Below are 15,695 nucleotides of genomic sequence, written 5' to 3'. Positions count from 1 at the left end.
CAGGTCCTGGCTGGCTGGCGGCTCTGGCAGGTCCTGGCTGACTGACGGCTCTGGCAGCTCCTGGCTGGCTGACGGCTCTGGCAGTTCCTGGCTGGCTGACGGCTCTGGCAGCTCCTGTCTGGCGGGCGGCTCTGGCAGCTGCTGAGTGGCGGGCGGCTCTGGCAGCTCCTGACTGGCGGGCGGCTCTGGTAGCTCCTGACTGGCGAGTGGCTCTGGCAGCTCCTGACTGGCGGGCGGCTCTGGCGGCTCCTGACTGGCGGGCGGCTCTGGCGGCTCCTGACTGGCGGGCGGCTCTAGCGGCTCCTGACTGACGGATGGCTCTAGCGGCTCCTGACTGACGGACGGCTCTGAAGGCTCAGGACAGACGGGCGGCTTTGAAGGCTCAGGACAGACGGGCGGCTTTGAAGGCTCAGGACAGACGGGCAGCTCAGATGGCGCTGGGCAGACAGGCAGCTCAGGCGGCGCTGGGCAGACGGGCAGCGCAAGCGGCGCTGGGCAGACGGACAGCTCAGACGGTGCTGGGCAGACGGGCAGTGCAGGCGACGCTGGGCAGACGGGCAGCGCAGATGGCGCTGGGCAGACAGCAGACTCTGGCCTCTGGAGACGCACAGGAGGCTTGGTGCGTGGAGCCGGAACTGGTGGTACCGGGCTGGAGACACGCACCACAGGGCGAGTGCGTGGAGGAGGAACAGGGCTCTGGAGACGCACAGGAAGCCTGGTGCGTGGTGTTGGCACTGGTGGTACTGGGCTGGGGCGAGGAGGTGGCGCCGGATATACCGGACTGTGAAGGCGTACAGGAGCTCTTAAGCACCGAGCCTGCCCAACCTTACCTGGTTGAATGCTCCCCGTAGCCAGGCCAGTGCGGCGAGGTGGAATAGCCCGCAGTGGGCTGTGCTGGCGAACCGGGGACACCATGTGTAAGGCTGGTGCCATGTACACCGGCCCGAGGAGACGCACTGGAGACCAGATACGTTGAGCCGGCTTCATGGCACCTGGCTCGATGCCCACTCTAGCCCGGCCGATACGTGGAGCTGGAATGTACCGCACCGGGCTAAGCACACGTACAGGAGACACTGTGCGCTTTTCCGCATAACACGGTGTCTGCCCGTACTCTCGCTCTCCACGGTAAGCACGAGGAGTTGGCGCAGGTCTCCTACCTGACTTCGCCACACTCCCCTTTAGCCACCCCCCCCCCAATACATTTTTGGGGCTGACTCTCAGGCTTCCAGCCTCGCTTCCGTGCTGCCTCCTCATACCACCGCCTCTCGGCTTTAGCTGCCTCCAGCTCTTCGCGAGGGCAGCGATACTCTCCAGCTTGAACCCAGGGTCCCTTACCGTCCAGTTCGTCTTCCCAAGTCCATTCCTCCTGACATCGCTGCTCCTGCTGCTGCTGCTGCTGCCGCTTACCACGCTGCTTGGTCCGAGTTTGGTGGGTGATTCTGTAACGGTCGTCGTAATGTGGAAGAGAGTAGGACCAAATCGCATATGTATGTAATATGTAAATATGTATCCCTATTTATTTGAATACTCTTCAATACGAACAAAACAATAAACAGAACGAAACCAACGACGCCACAGTCCTGAACTAGTGAACATAGAAAAAACAATGAACGCACGAACAGGAACAAGCACATCCACAAACAAACAGTGAAAACAGCCTACCTAAATATGGTTCCCAATCAGAGACAACGTAAAACACCTGCCTTTGATTGAGAACCATATCAGGCCAATAAGACACACCTAAACCAATGAAACACAAAACATAGGATATACCCACCCAGCTCACGTCCTGACCAACTAAACAAAGACTAAACAAAGGAAATAAGGTCAGGAACGTGACAGGACCCTAGTTGTAGTATGATATAGTAATTAATCAGCTGTAAAAAAAATGGTTGTATTTGGGTGATGATCTGACCAGATCATTTTTCTAATCAGGGTCATATGGGTTAAAATTCCTGGCCCCAGGGAGGATGAGGATGTCAAACTGCAGCAACCTTGTACTTGTTCATATAAATTATATTTAAAAACTAACATGGGGTGGGGGTGGGGGGGGGGGGGGGGGGGGGGGGTCGTGTAGGCCTTTGCATCTGTAATTAAAAAGTTATTTATAATGTATGTCATCGCTATTGTGTTTATTGATTAATTCCAGTCAATAATTTGTGAATAAAAGGCCTAGGTCCACCCAAAGTTTGAATATAAACCAAATTTGATCAAATTCACATTTTCCCAGAACACAAATAAGTGGGTCCATAATAAGCTATTAATAATTGACGTTATTGCTTCATTTCCCCTGGCCAGGCTCAGATGGAATCAGAAGGGATCTAGGTTACCTGCCTAGTATATCTCCAGCAGTGTTCCTGAAGGTGAAAGCCTCCACTTCTATGTGGAAGATAATAAAGAACACTATAGTAAATGTTACAGTATACTTCAGTCATGTCTGCAAAAACTCTACAGTAAATACTATAGTCTGCAAAAACACTACAGTAATTACTACAGTATAGTACAGTCTGCAAAAAATACTACAGCAAATACTACAATCTGCAAAAACACTACATTCATTACTTTTCTTTTACTGCAGAATTTATACAATAGTTAACCTTAACTAAAGTATAAAGCAGCGAATATTACAGTAAAGTCCACAAAAACACTGAATACAGTGAAAAGTATAGTATTTATACCATAGTATACTATAATATTTTTTTTTTGTGGGTGTGGTCGCTTGTCACAACCCAGTGAATTCACTTATTATACCCATGTTTTCAGTCGCAATTTGCTTTTACCACATGTAGGCCAAATGATTTGCATGATATTGATAATAATTAAGCTTGTTTTTTGACTTGTTGTAAGGTAAGCCTACTATACATTTATATTCGTATGAGAGGGGTAGTAGGCCTAATCATTCATTGTGTATATGCTAATGTTTCTCGACGAAGACATACTGTGCTTTTGTCTTGAAGCTAAAAAGTAATGAATGTAGCCTACAGATGAGAAAATAAACCCTTTATTGTCTGCACATATTTATGAATTGTTACATTATTCAAGAGTGTAATGTGTTTCTAGACTCTAGGCTAACTTTAGCTACGCTGGAGACCTTCAGATGCTAGCTAGCTAACGTTACAAGGCGGGAAAGCATAGCTAACTGATTTGCTAATTAACTAACTTGCTGTACGGGTTAGCTGGCTGTCTAACTAGCTGTCATAGCCAGAGAGAGGGGCATAAATAAGCCGCTAAGAAGGGGGGATGAGGACAATGAGTTGGCCAAATGTAGCTACCTAGCTAGAAACACATCATACTGACTACATGGCGTCGGAGGACCTGGCTGCCATTTTACGGTCCCCTAACCAATTGTGCTATTGTGTATGTTTTTTCATGTTATTTGTAACTTATTTTGTAAATAATGTTTCTACCACCGTCTCTTATGACCGAAAGAGCTTCTACTGTAGATATCTGGACAGCGATTACTCACCCCGTACTGGAAAAATATATTTTCTTTAACGAGTCGGACGCAAAAGATTTACTCCAGACACCCGACAAGGCCATCATCCCCGTCATTCGCAGTAGAAAGAGATGGAGATATCGGGGACATAGGTCTGGGTGCCTTGTAAGGATCCGATGGCGAGTGGGTAATCTGCCTTTACCATTGGTCCAATTAGCCAACGTACAATCGTTGGATAATAAAATAGACAAACTACGAGCACGAATATATCCTACCATCGGGACATTAAAAACTGTAATATCTTATGTTTCACCAAGAACGACAACATGAATAGCATACAGTTGGCAGGTTTTACACATTTTCGGCTAGAACAACTACTTCTGGTAAGACAAGGGGTGACGGACAATGTATATTTGTAAACAACAGCTGGTGAACGAAATCTGAGGAAGTCTCAAGGTTTTGCTCGCCTTAAGCAGAGTATCTCATGATAAGCTGTAGATCACACTATTTACCAAGAGATTTTTCATCTATATTCTTCGTAGCTGTCTATTTACCATCACAAACCAATGCTAGCACTAAGACCGCACTCAATGAGCTATATACGGCCATAAGGAAGTTGCTCACCAGAGGCGGCACTCCTCGTGGCCGGGGACTTTAATGCAGGAACACTTACATTGGTTTTACCTCATTTCTACCAGCATGCTAAATGTGCAACCAGAGGGACAAAAAAATCTACAAAAAAAGTGGTTAGATGAAGCAGATGCTAAGCTACAGGACTGTTTTGCCACTGTAGCACAGACTTTTCCGGGATGTTCCGGGATTCTTCCGGTGGCATTGAGTACACCACATCAGTCACTGGCTTCATCAATAAGTACGTCGATACCATCGTCCCCACAGTGACTGTACATACATACCCCAACCAGAAGCCATAGATTACAGGCAACATCCTCACTGAGCTAAAGGCTAGAGCTGCCGCTTTCAAGGAGCGGAACTCTAACCCAAAAGCTAATAAGAAATCCTGCTATGCCCTCCGACGAACCATCAAACAGGCAAAGCATCAATACAGGACTAAGATGGAATTGTACTACACCGGCTCCGATGCTCGTCGGATGTGGCAGGGATTGCAAACTATTACAGACTAAATAAAATAAAATAAAATGTATATATATAGCCCTTCTTACATCAGCTGATATCGCAAAGTGGTGCACAGAAACCCAGCCTAAAACCCCAAACAGCAAGCAATGCAGGTGTAGAAGCACGGTGGCTAGGAAAAACTCCCTAGAAAGGCCAAAAGCTAGGAAGAAACCTAGAGAGGAACCAGGCTATGAGGGGTGGCCTGTCCTCTTCTGGCTGTGCCGGGTGGAGATTATAACAGAACATGGCCAAGATGTTCAAATGTTAATAAATGACCAGCATGGTCAAATAATAATAATCACACTGGTTGTCGAGGGTGCAACAAGTCAGCACCTCAAGAGTAAATGTCAGTTGGCTTTTCATAGCGGATCATTGAGAGTATCTCTACCGCTCCTGCTGTCTCTAGAGAGTTGAAAACAGCAGGTCTGGGACAGGTAGCACGTCTGGTGAACAGGTCAGGGTTCCATAGCAGCAGTCAGAACAGTTGAAACTGGAGCAGCAGCACTGCCAGGTGGACTGGGAACAGCAAGGAGTCATCATGCCAGGTAGTCCTGAGGCATGGTCCTAGGGTGCAGGTCCTACGAGAGAGAGAAAGAAAGAAAGAGAGAATTAGAGAGAGCATACTTACATTCACACAGGACACTGGATAAGACAGGAGAAATACTCCAGATATAACAGACTGACCCTAGCCCCCCCGACACATAAACTACTGCAGCATGAATACTGGAGGCTGAGACAGGAGGGGTCAGGAGACACTGTGGCTCCATCCGATGATACCCCCGGACAGGGCCAAACAGGCAGGATATAACCCCACCCACTTTGCCAAAGCACAGCCCCCACACCACTAGAGGGATATCTTCAACCACCAACTTACCATCCTGAGACAAGGCCGAGTATAGCCCACAAAGATCTCCGCCATGGCCAACCCAGACAGGAAGACCACGTCAGTGAGGCACCAGCACCATGAAGACCAAGGAGCTCTCCAAACAGGTCAGGGACAAAGTTGTGGAGAAGTACAGATCAGAGTTGGGTTATTAAAAAAAGCAAAACTTTTAACCTCCCACGGAGCACCATTAAATCCATTATTAAAAAATGGAAAGAATATGGCACCACAACAAACCTGCCAAGAGAGGGCCTCCCACCAAAACTCATGGATCAGGCAAGGAGGGCATTAATCAAAGAAGCAACAAAGAGACCAAAGATAACTCTGAAGGAGCTGCAAAGCTCCACAGTAGAGATTGGAGTATCTGTCCATTGGACCACTTTAAGCCGCACACTCCACAGAGCTGGGCTTTACGGAAGACTGGCCAGAAAAAAATAAGCAAATATGTTTGGTGTTCGCCAAAAGGCATTTGGGAGACTCCCCAAACATATGGAAGAAGGTACTCTGGTCAGATGAGACTAAAATTGAGCTTTTTGGCCATCAAGGCAAACCCAACACCTCTCATCAACCCGAGAACACCATCCCCACAGTGAAGTATGGTGGTGGCAGCATCATGCTGTGGGGATGTTTTTCATCTGCAGGGACTGGGAAACTGGTCAGAATTGAAGGAATGATGGATGGCGCTAAATACAGGGAAATTGTTGAGGGAAACCTGTTTCAGTCTTCCAGAGATTGGAGACTGGGACAGAGGTTCAACTTCCAGCAGGACAATGACCCTAAGCATACTGATGAAGCAACACTCGAGCGGTTTAAGGGGAAACATTTAAATGTCTTGGAATGGCCTAGTCAAAGCCCAGAACTCAATCCAATTGAGAATCTGTGGTTAGATTGCGATACACCAGCGGAACCCATCCAGCTTGAAGGAGCTGGAGCAGTTTTGCCCTGAAGAATGGACAAAAATCCCAGTGGCTAGATGTGCCAAGCTTTTAAAGAAATTCCCCAAGAAACTTGCAGCTGTAATTGCTGCAAAAGGTGTCTCTACCAAGTATTGACTTTGGGGGGTGAATAGTTATGCACACTCAAGTTTTCTGTTTTTATTGTTTCACAATAGAAAATATTTTGGGAGGAGCGCTCTTCTCAAATCGAACAGTAATATACACTGCTGAATTAAGTTAGCATGGTGCATTGTCCAGAAACAACTCTTTTCTATTAGCGTCTTTTCCATTAGCGTCAGACAGCGTGGTGAAGGCGCAATAGCGCCTCTTCAACCTCAGGAGGCTGAAAAAATTTGGCGTGTCACCAAAAACACACAAACTTTTACAGATGCAGATCGATAGCATCCTGTTGGTAAGGCAACTGCTCCGCCCACAACCGTAAGGCTCTCCAGAGGGTAGTGAGGTCTGCGCAACGCATCACCGGGGGCAAACCACCTGCCCTCCAGGACACCTACACCACCCAATGTCACAGGAAGGCCAAAAATATCATCAAAGACAACAACCACCCGAGCCACTGCCTGTTCACACCGCTATCATCCAGAAGGCGAGGTCAGTACAGGTGCATCAAAGCTGGTACCGAGAGACTGAAAAAACAGCTTCTATCTCAAGACCATCAGACTGTTAAACAGCCATCACTAACATTGAGTGGATTCTGCCAACATACTGACTCAAATCTCTAGCCACTTTAATAATAAAAATAACTGTATCACTAGTCACTTTAAACAATGCCACTTTATATAATGTTTACATACCCTACATTGCTCATCTCATATGTACTGTATATACTGTACTCTATACCATCTACTGCATCCTGCCTATGCTGTTCGGCCATTGCTCATCCATATATTTATATGTACATATTCTTATTCATTCCTTTACACGTGTGTGTGTATAAGGTCGTTGTTGTGAAATTGTTAGATTACTTGTCAGATATTAATGCACGGACAGATCTAGACTCGCATTAACATCTGCTAACCATGTGTATGTGACCAATTTAATTATATGTTAGAATTTTTAAACTAGTTCATTTGGAAGGCAGTTAAAGCATTTTTATAAAAAGCAATCACTTTTGCATGTGAAAACAGAATCCTACTCATCACTTACGTCACTTTTGTTTTGAGCCAATTTCACAGTGGGCTTTGAACGGCCACCTGGCTCATGCCCAGGAGGCAGTCCGGTTCCAAAACGAATGCAATCAACTTTCACCTGGAGCAAAACACGCCTGCCTGGGTGCCCGGGCCAGATTAATCTAATCCCCTCACTGAGTGTGGTTACATGAATAGTCAGATTAATATAATAGTTCGATTAAAACGTTTACATGCTTCACAAGAAGAACGATTTCCATAGCAATCCTGTTTACATGGACACATCTGAAATCATGCTACCTGATTGGCAGAAAATCTGCAATCTAAATAAACAACTTATTTTTGTTCTGACATATAACGTTTGTATGTGAGAACTACTTCGAAGACACATACATTCAGTTGTTACGAACACACTTGCGCTAAAGAGGGAGGCTTGCTCGGCTTGTGCTAACACGAGTTGTCAATTAATAAAAAGATTGATAAACAAACTTAGATTTTTACTTTACGCCGATTTAAGATAAGCAGAGTAAGGTGTTTACATGATTATTGTGTAATCTGCCTACTCCAATAATTAGTTTAATATCAAATTATTGGTGTGCATGTAAATGTTGTCTGTTGACAACATGCACATTACTTACTGATTGGAAGCATACTGTACAGTGGCAGCCTATCAGAAGATTGCAGGTGTGGCTTGTTCTAGGCGTGGCTTTCAGTTAGCTGTTTTTGGTCTCCTATAAGAGGGAATGTCATCCCAGTTAATAAACTATGTTCATAAACAGTGAGCCTATACACTGTCAGTTCTGCAGCTTTGTTTTAAGGCTGACATGAGCATTTATTACTGCGTCTCTTCCTTTTGGCTAAGATCAAGTGTGGTGTAGTACCTTTAACAGTTGCTGCATTTTGATCGGAGAGGCAATCGTAGGCCGGAGAGTACCCGGGAAATTGTGCTCGAGTTAGTTTTCTTTAGTGTATTATTGTTGTTCTGTTTCACCATTGTTTATTTTCGTTTTTTTTGTCCTGGGTTAGGTGGTGGTTTTGGTGGTGGACTACAGGTGTAATAGAACATGTAGGATTAGTTAAGGCCCTCTGGTCTTTTTTGCTTTATTCATTTATTTATTGTATTTCTGTTTGCTTGTCCTTTTTGTTGTATTTCCCCTCCCCCGTGTATCTATAGTCTTCCCTTAACTCCTTCCACTGTTTTGAGTTTTGTGTTGTGTCTGCTAACTAGGGTGGCTTTCTGGCTTGCCGGCCTACTAGCTTTAGTTTGGCTTGGCCTGCTAGCCTCCTGGCCCTCTAGGCCTGGCAGACATAGTTTGATAGTTGTTATCCCCTTTTGTCCCCATCCATCTTGTATCCTGAGTTTATCCCCCAAATTGCCCATTGTTTCAGTTTCTTGTTTTTTTTCTTGTCAGCCGAGGGACCTTTTTGCTGGCCGGCCTGCTAGCTGGTTAGCCTAGCCTGGTCTGCTGTTGAGGCCTGCTAGCTTTCTCGTCCCTTAGTTTTGGCAGGTATTGTTGGTTAAGTGTTGTTGTCCCTTATTCCCCTTTACCCTATCCATCTTGTTTCTTTAGTTTTTTCCCCCTAGTGTGTCCCGGTTTGTGTGTTTTGTTTGTTGTTTTTGTGAGGCTTAGCCTGGCCTGCTGGTGTGGCTTGCTAGCCCCCTAGCCTTTTGTCATTTTGTTTTGTTTGGTGTACTTTTGTCCTTCCCCTTTGTGGATAGTTTAAATTCCCCTCCTAGTGTCTCTTCCCATTGTTGATAAGATTAGTTTGGTGCTGTGTTAGATAGCTTGTTGTGTGTCCCGTGGTGCTGGTAGGTCCTGTTAGACTAGCCTAACTCGGCCTGCTAGCTTCCTCGGTTGTTTGCACTCCTCCCAACCCAATTTGTTATCCCGATTGGTTTTCTCCAGAAAGAGCTCGGTTTCACACCTGTGCATGTGAACTGCATCGCAGCCCTCCCCTATGGGAAAGGCTTCGATGTTAGTTTCACCTGTGCCAGCTTCCTGAGGGAGTTCTGGGGGAAACTCCAGAACGCCCTGAACACCCAGGGGTCCCTCACAGCGATGTTTGAGGTGACTAAGCTGATAGATAATAGCATCAAAACTGTTATTTTTTGTATGTACAATGACACTGTACAACCAGAGGAATGTGCAGTATGGTTGGGCAGGTACTGCAACGTGAGGGGGCACCTGGTCCAGGTGAAGGATCCTGATGGGATCTGGACAGGGGCCTGGAGGGTCACTGTCCAGCAGAGGGAGGACACCGGAGGCTATGGTAGGTTGAAAGCCATCCCATCTACCATAGTCGGAGAGAACAGGGGCCATGTTCACTACCGGGACCAGCCCAAGCTGTGCCGTAAGTGTGGTGAACATGGCCACCTAGCAGACGCCTGTGAAAAGGTGGTCTGCATGAGGTGCCGGGAGGTGGGCCACCGCTACAAGGAGTGCACGAACGGAAGGTCGTGCAACCTCTGTGGCGAGCGGACCCACCTCATCCGCGGCTGAAAAAAGGGTAAGTTGGAATGGGAGAGCTCCCAGGGGGAGGAAGAATCCAGAACCTTCCCCACCAACTCCCGCAACCAAATCTCCTTTTTAAATCTCGTTTTAACCCCTTCTCCCTGCCACCCCCCTTTACCCTGGAGGGAGGGAGAGAAGGTACCCGATAAGTAACCCCTTTTAACTGTTCCAAATGTCTTCTTTCTTTTTAGCACTGTTTTTACTCACCCTTTTTCGGCTATTAACATCACCGCTATTATTGTAAGGAGTGTGAAAACAGACACGGGGAAAGTCGGTTTTATTATTTTTAGAAAGGTTTAATTCAGATGTGTTTTTATTACAGGGTGTGGTCTACCCTTTTCATCCCTTTACAGCAAATGGGAGGATAAGTGGCAGCACGGGCCTTCCTTTTGGAGTGGATCCAATTTGAATAAAGATTATGGTGTTGCCATTTTAACCAAGACCCCACAGGTGGTGGTGAGGGGGACCACGGTGGTGGTTGGCGGGCGCGCTCTTTTAGCCAATTGCACTTTTATGGGGAGGGATTTTAATGTGCTAAATGTATATGGTTTTAACAATAAACACGACCGGTGTGCACTTTTAGAAGACCTACAGTCCCACATGCTAGGGAGGGATCCTCTAGTGGTGGGTGGGGATTTCAACTGTGTTTTAAGTAGAGCAGACAGGAGAGGGGCGGGAGAGGATTTTAAGGTAGATGGGTCAAGTGTTTTATTGCAAGGGTGTGCAGGGATTTTAAACTGACTGACTGTTTTAAAACCCTGCATCCAAGAGAGGAGGGCTTCACCTGGACCAGTGGTGACGGCACCAGAGCCTCTCGCATTGACTATCTGTTTACCCGGGACTGTCCCCCAACTGGTGCTAGAATAACCCCTGCTTTCTTCTCAGATCACGTAATGCTGACGTGCACCCTTTCACTAACTTCGGGAGTGACTGTGGGAAGAGGGCCCTGGAAACTGAACTGCTCCCTTTTAGAAGATGATAGAGTAGTTAGTCAGTACAGGGAGCAGTTCAACCAGTGGCAGACTCTACAGGACTTCTTTGACACATGTGCAGAGTGGTGGGAAATGGTGAAGGGAAGGACGAGGACCTTCTTTAGAGAGATAGGAAAGTAAAGGAAAAGATAGACACATGGTGGGACTGCAGAGGTGACTGGAAAGGTATTTTAATCTATGTCAACAGGGCTTTGATTTTAACCATGAAATAAAGAAGTAAAGAAGGCAATGGCATTTTTAGCAGAACAGAAAAGTAAAGGGGTTATTTTAAGAAGTAAAGAAAGGGAATTAGAAGAAGGGGAGAAGCGTACAAGGTACTTTTTAAAGAAAATAGTTAGTAAGGGTAGGACAAAGACAGGTTTAAAAAACAAAGATGGGTTTTTAAAAACAGATACAGAGGGAATAAAAAAAGTAGTCGAGGATTTTTATGTGGAACTGTTTGGAGTTAAAGATGTGTTTGAGGAAACCATGGGGGACGTTTTAACATACATTGACAGGACCCAACACCGACGACCTAACAAAAGATCTGACGATGACAGAAATTGACAAGGGACTGAAGCATTTTAAGAGGGGTAAGTCACCGGGGGAGGACGAATGTCTGACTGTTTAACTTACTGACTTTGAACAACTCGTCAAACTACCTGACAGTTTTAGAGTAGGTATCATGACCCATTTACACAAGAAAAATGACAGGACTGACCTGAAACTGGAGACCGATTACCCTTTAAAATTTTGACTGTAAACTTTTCACTAAGGTTTTAACACTCAGAATATCTTCTGTTTTAGGGGAGGTGATCCACCCGGACCAAACCTTCCTTCCGGGAATGGCACAGATCACAGACAGCCTGGTACTGATCAGAGATGCCATCTGTTATGCGAGAGACAGAAACATGCAGCTTGTAGTCCTTCATTTCAATTTTGAAAAAGCTTTTGATCGGGTCTTGCACCAGTACCTCTTCCAGCTATTGCAAAAAAAAGGGGGTTCCCTGAAAGGTTTCTAGCTTGGGTGGGATTGCTGTATGGTGACATTACCAGCAAAATCCTTGTAAATAGGCATATGTCAAAAGCAGTGGGAGTACACTGCCACTACACAGCGTTGCATCTCAATCTTGCCACCTCCCCGGTCAGCAACAAGACCCAGGCCCTCGCACGGTTCTGGCTGGGATCTTACCTCAGGACCCTGAGGCTGATCCCAGTCGACCTGCGAGCCCCAGTCTCTTTCCTGCTCCCCACACACTACGTCCAGCTCCAAAAGTTAAAACAATTTAAACTGGAAAAGAGGCAATCCCGGTTTTAACTAAACACCGCTCTATTTTCTCTCTTGTGCAGGAACCAGTGTGTCCAGTGTGTGGTTGTGCTACAGGCGAGCCCAAAATGGATTGGCGCAACGTGGCCCATCCTGCTCTGCTAAACCAGCACCGGGACCTGTCCTGGAATGGTCGCCCATAGGATCTTCCTGGTCAGGACTGTTATGCACTCCCGGGGCATGGCGAGGACACCCGCGTGCCCCCGACCAGGCTGTGGCCAAGATGAGTCGGTGAGGCACTTGCTCTGGGATTGCAGAACCGCCAGGGACCTGTGGAAGGAAGCAGGCCCCCTAATCTCCCTGTGTCTGCCAGCAGGGGAAGACCTAACGCCCCAGCTTGCGCTATATGGGGTGCGCCGAAGTCCTATTCCACCGAAGGCCTATTCCACCGAAGGCCTATTCCACTGAAGGCCTTCACCAAGCTCTGGCCCCCTCTCACGTGTCTGAAGGATGCACTGTGGTCCTCCCGCAACCTGCTGGTAGCGAAACGAGTAGAGACCACCCCCCAGGCAGTGGCCACAGAAGCCCTGGGGTGGTACGGAAGAAAGGGGGCCTCGACCTCAGGTGAAGGGTCCCCCACAACACCCAAGGTCCTGGTGGCCACGGCCTGACAGTGCTGCGGCGCCTACCTGTACAAAGGACCGAAGACAGATTTTTTTAACAAAGTGACTTTTTAACATGTTTTCATGTCTTAAAATTGTTTTACCTTTGTAAAATCAATTGTACACATTTGAAATGGCTTTTCAGATTGGATGTTTTACAAGAAAAAGTACTTTTATTCATGGTTGTTTCTATTGTTTTTAACAAGTGTAAATGTAATATTCAGATGCTGTTTTTATGTGTATAAAATGATGTACAAAAATATATATGAGCTGTTTTTAAAGGAAATGCAACAATAACACTTTCCCCCCCCTAAAAAACAGAATTTAATACCAAGGAACTATAAGATTTTATCTGTAGATAGATACTATGTAATTGTAATAAGCACTTTCCATCATGTCTGAGTGTGATGGATTAACTACAGTAAACTACTGTGAATTTTACAATAGCCCACCTGTAACAGGTGGGAATTTAATTAGCATAATAAAAAGATCCCCATCAAAATCCATCAATTTAAGATAGAGATACAGTTTGTTTTGCTTGGGCTGCGTTTCAATCCAGTGCATCCGCCAACATCGCCCATCTGCGATGAAAGGTGACAGAGCTATAGTGTTGTTTGTCAGACCATGAGACATCCCGAAAATCGGTCTTCTCACGAAAATGTCTGTTGCGTCCGAACGTTTTGGCCCACAAACTATTATGAACCCTCACAAGACTAGTCTGCAGGTAACGTAAGTGATGAGTAGATTACTGTACCAGTTTTTTTTTTAATTAATGAAAGTACAGTGCCGTGAGAAAGTAGCTTTCTAGTTTTCTCTTTACCCCCGTTTCATGGTATCCAGTTGGTAGTTACAGTCTTGTCTCATCACTGCAACTCCCATACGCACTCGGGAGAGACTAAGGTCAAGAGCCGTGTGTCCTCCGAAACACAACCCAACCAAGCCACACTGCTTCTTGACACAATGCCCACTTAACCCGGAAGCCAGCCGCACCAATATGTCAGAGGAAACACCGTACACCTGGCGACCATGTCAGCGTGCACTGTACCCAGCCCAACAGATTGCCCCTTTAAGTCTATCAAAAGTGTATGAGTTTGAGCATGTACCAAGCCCTTCCTGGCCGCCTCCACCCCCCTAAAACCCTGGGCCAGAGAGGAGCTGGTTCCCAAGCCCACCCGCCAAAAGAAACCTCCCCTCCCCTCCCCTCCCCTCCCCTCCCCTCCCCTCTCAAAACTCCTCTACTCCTCTGACAGTCAAGAAGAAGAACCACAATGCCCAGAACACATAAAATCTAGACGACAGACAAAAACTAAAAAGGAAGACACAAGAACACAACGGCAAAAGACCAGACAAATGTTAAAAAACAGAATCGGAACTCCAAAGCCAGCGCGTAGGCTCCCCGAAGTCCTCTACACCACAGAGGAACCATCCCGCCCCCCCCCCCCCCACACACACACTTTTTACCACCCCTAATCCCTCCACCCTAGAAACTGGCTCCCCCTCCTAGATCCCTCAGCATCCAGCCTTGCCGCCGCATCGCTCCTTCTCCAGCACCAGCCCAGGCCGATGGACATACTCTCCACCCACCCCCCACCATCCTTCACCATCTCTCTTCTTCTTCCTCCCTCTACACATATCCCTCTCACAGAACCAGATCAGAACCAGGAACTATGGATGTAGCAACTACAGATTGCCCCTTTAAGTCTATCAAAAGTGTACGAGTTTGAGCATGTACCCATTAGGCCTATGGATTTATTGATTTTATCATCATGAATTAGATTGAGAAATAAAAGCCTTACTTTTACTCCGTAGGCTGGGATACGCACTATGCAGCTGTTGCAAGAGCTCATTTTTCACTGGCTATCCATTGGTTTCAAAAACAATGATTGATAGGCAGCTTAAACTTCTTGAATTCAACCACTATTGGGTTCAAATACACATTTAGATTTGTGAACAGCCATCCACATCAACCCTGGCCATCGTGAACAGCCATCCCCAACCCTGGCCATCATGCATAAAAGATATACAAATTAAAGAAAGCATTGTAATTTTCAATTTTGTAAAGTTAGTGTTGGAGAGGTGGTAACAATTATTGTTGTCCGTTAATATTGAGAAGACACCTGGTATTGACAACCTAGATGGAAAGCTACTGAGGATGGTAGCAGACAGAGTTGCCACTCATATTTGCCACATCTTTAATCTGAGTCTGGAGAAAAGTGTTTGTCCACAGACCTGAAGGGAAGCCAAAGTGATACCTCTACCCAAGGATGGTGAAGCGCCCTTTACTGTCTCTAACAGCCGACCAATCAGCTTGCTGCCAGTTCATAGTAATTTAGTCAAAAATGGTCTTTGACCAAATACAATGCTATTTCTTTGCGACTTTCAGAACGCTTATAGGATGGGAACTCAAAATGTACTGCACTGACACAAATGACAGATGTGTGGCTGAAAGAAATGATAAAATAAAGATTGTAGAAGCTGTGTTGTTCGATTTCAGTGCAGCCTTTGATATTTTTGACCATCATTTGTTATTGAAAAAACAAATATGTTATGGCTTTACATAATCTGCCACGGATAGAGAGCTAGCTATCTAACAGAACAGAGGGCTTTCTTTAATGGTAGATTATCTGATGTTGAACATGTATAGTGGTATTCTACAAGGGAGCTGTCTTGGCCCTTTACTATTCTCTATTTTTACTTATGATCTACAACTAGCCTTAAACAAAGCCTGTGTCTATGTATGCAAATGATT

At 46.1% G+C, this 15,695-nt stretch overlaps 1 pseudogene; it reads left to right on the top strand.

The window, feature by feature from the left end:
• The first annotated feature begins 11,468 nt into the window (after positions 1-11,468).
• Positions 11,469-13,614, top strand: LOC139551930 (uncharacterized; annotated as a pseudogene).
• Positions 13,615-15,695: the final 2,081 nt, after the last annotated feature.

This window comes from Salvelinus alpinus, chromosome 24, assembly GCF_045679555.1.
Source record: "Salvelinus alpinus chromosome 24, SLU_Salpinus.1, whole genome shotgun sequence".
Lineage (NCBI taxonomy): Eukaryota > Metazoa > Chordata > Actinopteri > Salmoniformes > Salmonidae > Salvelinus > Salvelinus alpinus.
This window is presented reverse-complemented; position numbering and strand designations above follow the sequence as displayed.